Below are 7,589 nucleotides of genomic sequence, written 5' to 3'. Positions count from 1 at the left end.
GCGCACAACATGCAGAGGATTGTATCTGCATTGAGCAAATTAGTGTTTGTTTTTGGCTTTGCACTTGAAAAGGTGGTTAGTGAATGTGCTGGCTGGCATGATATGTGCCGGGTCGTATGGGCATCGCATTGTCATTATTAATAGATATATGTCTGGACTCAAAAGAATAATGACTATTTAAGGGATCCTATAACTCATTTGAATATTATGATGAAATTAGGCGTGATAAAAAAGTAGCAGAGAGAGGTTTCGATCCTCCGACCTTTGAGTTATGAGCCCAACGCGATACCACTACGCCACCCTGCTCAATCTACTGATATCCCAATTTATGAATACTTATACAAGGCAACAAACACACAACTCAATATATTTCGAAAAACTCATTTACTAGATTCTTTCTATTTGATACAACAAATGAGAACAATAATTGAATATTTAATAATCCCTGGAATTTCACACATTTTAATCGCCGTATAACAGATTAAAATTGCCGATGATTTCCATTCCTTGGGTTTATTGGATAGCTTCGAATAAAGGGTGGGTTTGCGTATTGAAGAAGCTGATTGTGCAAGGTATGATTTTCCCTAAATATCAAGAATAGATACTCTCGAAATTGTCTTGTAATTGTCTCGCTTTGAGCAAGGCTGTGATCAGACTGAGATTTTCGACATTTTTTATGCTGGTTGCTGCATTTTAGCGATTGAGTTTCAGCAGCTACAATAAAAGGGACCCTAAATTTTAAAGAAGCAGAGGCTCAATATGGTCGGAATGCTCTCGGATTCTTTCAAATTTTACATTTTTGAGAATGACCCTATTTTATATAAAATAATACCTGAGTCCATAATCTGAAGCATAGAAATCGGAAAGCTGTATCGGCAATATAGGACAATATGAGCACATGGAGTATAAGTCCTTTAATGCCCTAAATATTTCTCCAGCCCAGAATTTAAACAAACAATTCTGTTCGTCAAGCCGAAATGAAGAGCTATTGATAAGATTATGTAAATTCTTGGCCTCAACATACTCCCGAAAGTACAGATAGTTATGCGGATCCATATTATGATTGTATCCCTGAAATCTGAGAAAGTAAGGAGATAGCAAAAGATCTCTCTGCGCGTTGAATGTCATCATAACTGAGTTAATTAACTCGAAGTTGGTGCATTTCCTTGAGGATATAAATATAGCTTACTTGTACACTTTGGTGATTTCGACAGGCTCATCATTTTTGGAGTTGAACCCACTTACAACTTCCACATCTTTAATACCATTGCTATTCTTGCTAAGGTTGGCCTTATTCTTGAAATTGACTTCCCTAACTCTAATTTTACTGAACAGACCTTCAATAGCTTTCTAATTTATTTATTGATACTCTTCGTAGTTTTAGTATTGCTTCTCTATTTTTTGCATGACAACCCACTCATCCATTGATCGTATCAACTGTATTTATTGCTCGCATATAGACTACATCAGTTCTTTCTTATTTGCCAAGTTTGTGCAGATTTATTTCATCTTCTGGTTTCCGCGTGCGAATAGGATATTTAATGCTTTTATTTATTCAGCTGTCAGACCTTTATCTTTCCAAATTGAGAGTATTCCCTTTGTTTAGCGGATTTGTTTTTGCATAGTTAGAAGATCTTAGAGAAGTGCTTTGTTCTCTTTGTTTCCGAATTATTTCACTAATTTAGTACAATTGCTTACTTATGATTTATTAGAGCTAAAGGGTTGTTAGAGGGAAAGCTCTCTTGGTTGCGCTTTGTTGGAGGGCACGTACTTATTTGGGATGCAACAATTTCATATCGCATAAATGGTCCATCAGTTAATCCCACTCCTACTTATTACGAATAGTGGAATCTGAAACAAACTTTTATAGCTCATCTCTGAATATTTTCAAATTGCTCATCACTGTTTTTATCTACTTCTTAATATATATGTATTATATGTTTATATTAATATATATTATATAATATTATATATTTATTTATGTAAATATATTCGTGTAAATATATTCATACATTTATGTTATTGCAAATCATTAGCCAATAAATAGAAGAAATCAGTATTTAATTAAGTTAAACTTCGATTTAAGCCCATCCTCACACACAATGCGAAAACAAAAAGACAATTACAGCGAATCAATCGCATCATAGCTAACCAATTATTTTATTGCCAGAATTCCAGCAGAGATTTACAAGCAACATGCATAATCATAAAGACCACAAAAAATTAAAGACCAATCTGTAAGTTTCCTTAATGCCGCATTTACAAATGTCATATCAATCCCATAGATCAGACATACACGCCTCTTCTAAAAACTAAAGAATTAATTCAATGAAATAACATAAAATAATCACACAGAAGTACTAGAAAGGAACTGCTAAAATAAAAGGCCAAGCATTAATAAAATTGTAAGGGAGAGTGTTCTTTCTACGGTTAGTCTGCATAAAAATCTAAACAAAATGTCGAAAAAACGCATAGATGCAAATAATCAGGCAAAAAGCATTCTTTTCAAAAATGCGTCTAAGGGCTTAGTAAAATTAGAAATAGCCACAAAGGAGGATTAAAATTATACGGAATTTATTTAAAGAGAAAGACAGAAAAAAATCAGATTGGCAGAGGCAATGAATTAATTTGAAAAGGCTCATCCTTCAAAAATTAATTCTAGTAACAGAGATTCTAACTTAACTTTAGATTTTCATTAAAGTGCCTAACACATAAACGGAAAGTAAAATTCATCGGGATTGAATCCGGCGCAAGTGAAAGCAATTATTACTGATTTTAAAGGTGAAATCATTCCTGGCAAAAATGAAAGATTGATGGGTAAAAAGCAACAAGGCTTTTGGGAAAAAGGCAAAGTAAAACTTCATTTTAAACTGAAGGAATCTACTGGCACAGTGAGATAATTCAGGACTTTGAATTTAGATTTATAGGATGGCCAAAGTCGATACACAATTCACAGTTATTTGCAAAGCTTTAAAATGTTGTAAAATAAAAAATAAATGATTGCAAATGGAAAATCTATTTTGGATGAGTTTAACACACGCAAGACAATTTAAGGCATGCGCTCCCATAGGAATAACTTCATGCGATGAGTATCTATGTAGTTTCTTCATGATTCAGCCATAGATTCTTATATATTGATCTGCATTTTATGTGAAACATGTGTTTATTGCTGTTTATATATATAGTTGAGATATTTTATAATTGCATTGATCATAAAAAAACGAGGAGCAAACCTGATCGACATACACATACGGCAACATACTTACTACTGCTAACAGATTATGAGACAGCCAATTAAACTCAATCTCCATTGAACCAATAATTAAACATAAGAAACACTTATATGATCTGATGTTTGAGATGGAATGTGATCAAGATTGCTTCATGACAGACTTTTGCAACTTTTTGTTAAAGTCCGACCGCAGTTTCATTTTTATAATTGCAAGAGGGTCATCCTCCAAGTCTTCTTCGACTGCCCCATTCTTTTTCGAGTACCCATACTCGTCATATGGATTATCATTATCTTCCTACTCATCTGCATATATGTTCTTTATATCATTTTGGTTTGTGCTTTTGTTCAGTGGCAATTCATTAATGTGGGGTTATCGGCTTGTGTCAATTTGGTCTTCTCGATTAGTGAGAGGCATTCGACTGGTATTGTCTTATTTCAGTTTTGATTTTTGATTCCCAGGAGTTCCATCAGCCAGCTCATTATAATTCCACTTAAACTTCCTTTCATCATCAATTGGCTCTGACTTCTTCATTTTATTTGTGATCTTTGATGCATCTTTGAGTCTATTTTTTTTTGCCATTTCTTCTAATTACATTTAATTATTTTTGTTTTGCTTGAAAGTCGGTTTGAAAGTCGATTTTGCCATTAATTTACTATGTTTCACGGTTTTTAATGTCTCGTAGTCATCTTAGTGGCCATAATCCCTTTCATTTTAAGCTTCGCCGCTGGCATAAGCGAGATCTTGGATAACAGCTCTGTAGGTGAACATTCTGAAGATACTGTAGCCAACAACAGCATAAAGCAGCGCTGTCAAAACCCATACAAATATGGAATAGAGTATTTAGTTTTATACTTTGTTGAGGAATTCGAATAGAAATACTCCTTCTGCTAAGAGAATAACTGCCTGATTTAAAAATAAGCCGAAGTTCTGTTTTTTCTCGAAGTATGGTCTGTAGAGCAAGTTAAATGCAAGGAAGCATCCGGTCATAGCAATCATTATGTACAAGATATAGAACTGTGTGTAAATAAATCCGAGCAGTACAATGAACACTGTCTGATATAAAAAGTACACCATGGGATACCATTGTTTTGTCCAAATCGGGAATATTTTTGTAGCTGGAAATATGCAGGTAACACAAACGAGCCCAATCATCGCACCAACAATGCCGAGTGCCACAGCTGCCATGAGAAGATTAAATTACTTTGAGACTATCCAATAGTCTCCAGACATGTCACTGGCTTGGATCATAATTGCGAAGACAACGAGAAACATGACGAGAAAGCCAGAGATAAAGAATATTTTTTCGAAGATGAAGTTGAATACTTTGGTCCACTTCAGGTAAGCTAGCAACTTGCTTCCTTCCTCTTCTTGGTACGCAGCTTATTTGAGAGCTTTGAGGGTGGCTTTTTGGATCATTTTCATCGTTAGTGTCACAACTACTACAGCCATAAGAATTACTTCCATTAGATTAAGTGACACAAAGAACTATTTCTCTAAGCCGATCTTTGATAACTCAAATGCGAAAGTATAGGTCCTCGCGTAATCCACTCCAAAGATTTCATTAAAGCCCGAAGCATATCTCAGCATCTGTAAGGGAGCAAGGGTCGAGGGATTCGCAGGCATAGCAGCTTGTAGGAATAAAACTGACTGCAAGACTTGTATACACTCAATACCAATCATTTTTTAGGAAATGACTGCAGAAACAATCAAAGTAGCGAGCGCCAGTATATCTAAAATGATGATTATAACTTCGAGAGGGAAATTAGTTTGATACCCAGTATCATAGGTTAGTTTGGCATTCATCCCCGAAGTTGGGATCGTAAGGATCAAGTTGGTGTTATAGAATATATTGGGATCCAAAGCCAAAGTGAGATTATAGAAGCTGCCTTCGATTGTTTAATTATATTTGACATCGATGACTAGAACGCCATTGGTATATGTTGTATTGTATTCAGTTGAGGGAATGTTGTGAGTCAAGTACTTTTTGAAATTTACTTATGTCAGATTGTCATAGGCTGGCTCGATTTTAATTCCGATTCTCATGATGTTGTCGGTTAGGATCCTGCGTACATACTTCAGAGTCATCGAAAATCCATCACTAATTAAGCAAATTGATTTAGAAACAAGCGATCCATTGAGACACACATAATTCGACTATATTGTGCATGTGTTTGAGCAGCCATCACCATTTTGTATGTTTCCGTCATCACAACTCTCTTCGTCTACTTTTATGGAATCTCCGCACACATTCACACAAATTTAGAGAATGTTGATATAGCCGCTGGAGCACTCGCACATATAAGATGTTGCGGATCGGGAGTAATGAAGGGTTTCGTTGCATCCTACACAGAAGATATTGCCGCCAAACTGTATGGCGCTGGTGCACCCTGTTATATTTGTGCATACCCCAGTAACTAGGAACCCAGTTGTGCAAACGCAAGTGGCATTAGCATTAAGGACGAATGCTGGACCGCAGGCTGTGCAGAAATTGGTTGAAGAGCATTCGGTGCAGCCTGGCATGAAGTATTAGCATTAGTAGCACTGCTAAATTCGGAGATGCGCTCCAATGTCGACGTAGCCAGTTGCACAGAAGCATTAATTAGTACCCCCGGAAACCCTAAACTTGGTGCTATTGCAAGTGGAACAATTAGTGGGTAGCGAGCCATCACAACTCTCGCAAGTATAGTAACAATCAGCCAAGCAAAAATCATAAGGTGAGTCAGTTTCGAGACCAGAACCCGCACAGTCATTACGATCTTCACATTACAAAGTAGCGACCTCAAACATATTAGGCCCACTGCTATTAGTACAGTCTCTCTTCGCTATCCAGAAATACTCCAGCTTGACCTGGTACATTCCGTAATTAGAGACATAGTTATTGTTGAGATCATTGTGCTCTGTTGTGTCGACATCAAATGATCGATTGAATGCCCTGCTCAGGTTCAGAGAACTCATCCCGAAGAACATTCGATCGTTGTCGGACCATCTTTCATCGGGGTTTATGTCTGGCTCGGGTTGAGTTGTGTTTGAAATTAAGCCGAAACCAATCCTCCCGAAATAGTTGTAAAAGATCTGAGTGCATATTTCACAGAAGACGACAGTTGTGACACAGACGTGATCCACTGTGTTGTTTTCGGCTGTTGAAAATACGTAGTCGATGTTTAAGGACCCCGCTGCAATCGAAGCACTTGCAGACAGATAGTTGTTAATGCCCTGTGTGTTCCCTGATCAAAAAACCTGACAAATGGGTACTCACCGCTAAATTGTGGGCAGACAGCACAGTCCTTCCTGTTCGGAATTATGAACGAGGCCCTGTGCCGGCAGAGAGCATCGACATTAAATAGCAATCAAAATTTACATCCACGAAATTCGATGAGTTCATCCCCACAACAATGTAGTTTACAGCCAAGGACGTGCAAATTGTATCCCCAAGAATCTTGACCGTGATTTCTATTTAGTCCATTGAATAATTTTAAATAGTCAGATTAACTCCCAAGTTATTTGTCACGAGGGTGTCTAATCCTGTGAAGCTTACTCCTGCGCCCGCAGTGGGACCTACACCCAGAGTATCATAACTCACATTATATATTAGTCGGGGACTAACGCTTGTGACTGATGTTGGAGGTATGATCATGACAACTCGACCTAAATAATGAGATAAATGATACCTGTTCGCACATCTTCCTGGCGTCTCCAATCGTCAGAGTTCAGGCAATGTGCCCACAAAGGCAATAAAAGTAAGAGAAATGCCCTAAAGGTACTTGGTATTTACATATAATAAGATTATGAATAATGTCTAATGAATCTGCCATATCAGGGAATTAACATATCCATGAGAGCCTCGATTTATTCATCATGGCATGGCATATCATCTCAGCTCAGATGCACTCATCGATTACAACTCGATAGACTCCACTAAAATTATTGAAAGGATTGGTCCTTATTTTTGCGCCCAGATTTATTCTCGAGTGGGCCATCTTATGCAATCTTTTATATTTTTTGGTCATAATTTTCAGAATCAGCATAGTTGCGTGCAAATGACCAAAATGGAGATTTCATTTGATCTTCGATATCCAGCTTGATTCGGAATTTAGGGAATCTTCTTCGGATGAGACCTTCAGGATTTTTATTGTCGGTTTGCTTTGCTGCGTATTATCTTATGTAAGAAGCAATGAAATGCTTGTCTATGGTTTATGCCTTTTACTAAGGACTTACCCCATACTGATTCCTGATCCGCCAATCAGACCCGTTTTTTAAGAGGGTGTTAATACTCTCAAGTGATTAGTTCTTAACTGCCAGCATCAGTGGTGTGTTCCCTTCTTGATCTGCTAAATTTATGTTTGCGCCGTATAACAA

At 37.1% G+C, this 7,589-nt stretch overlaps 1 non-coding gene across 1 annotated transcript; it reads right to left on the bottom strand.

The window, feature by feature from the left end:
- Nucleotides 1-234: 234 nt before the first annotated feature.
- TRNAM-CAU (transfer RNA methionine (anticodon CAU)) lies at nucleotides 235-306 on the bottom strand. Its single transcript has one exon. It is a non-coding gene; the product is annotated as a tRNA-Met (tRNA).
- Between the last annotated feature and the right edge of the window lie 7,283 nt (nucleotides 307-7,589).

This window comes from Brachycentrus maculatus, unplaced genomic scaffold (genome assembly GCF_059751285.1).
Source record: "Brachycentrus maculatus isolate JH-2025_06_01 unplaced genomic scaffold, ASM5975128v1 h1tg000866l, whole genome shotgun sequence".
Classification (NCBI taxonomy): Eukaryota; Metazoa; Arthropoda; class Insecta; order Trichoptera; family Brachycentridae; genus Brachycentrus; species Brachycentrus maculatus.
The sequence above is the reverse complement of the archived record's forward strand: the minus strand, read 5'-3'. Positions and strand labels throughout refer to the sequence as shown.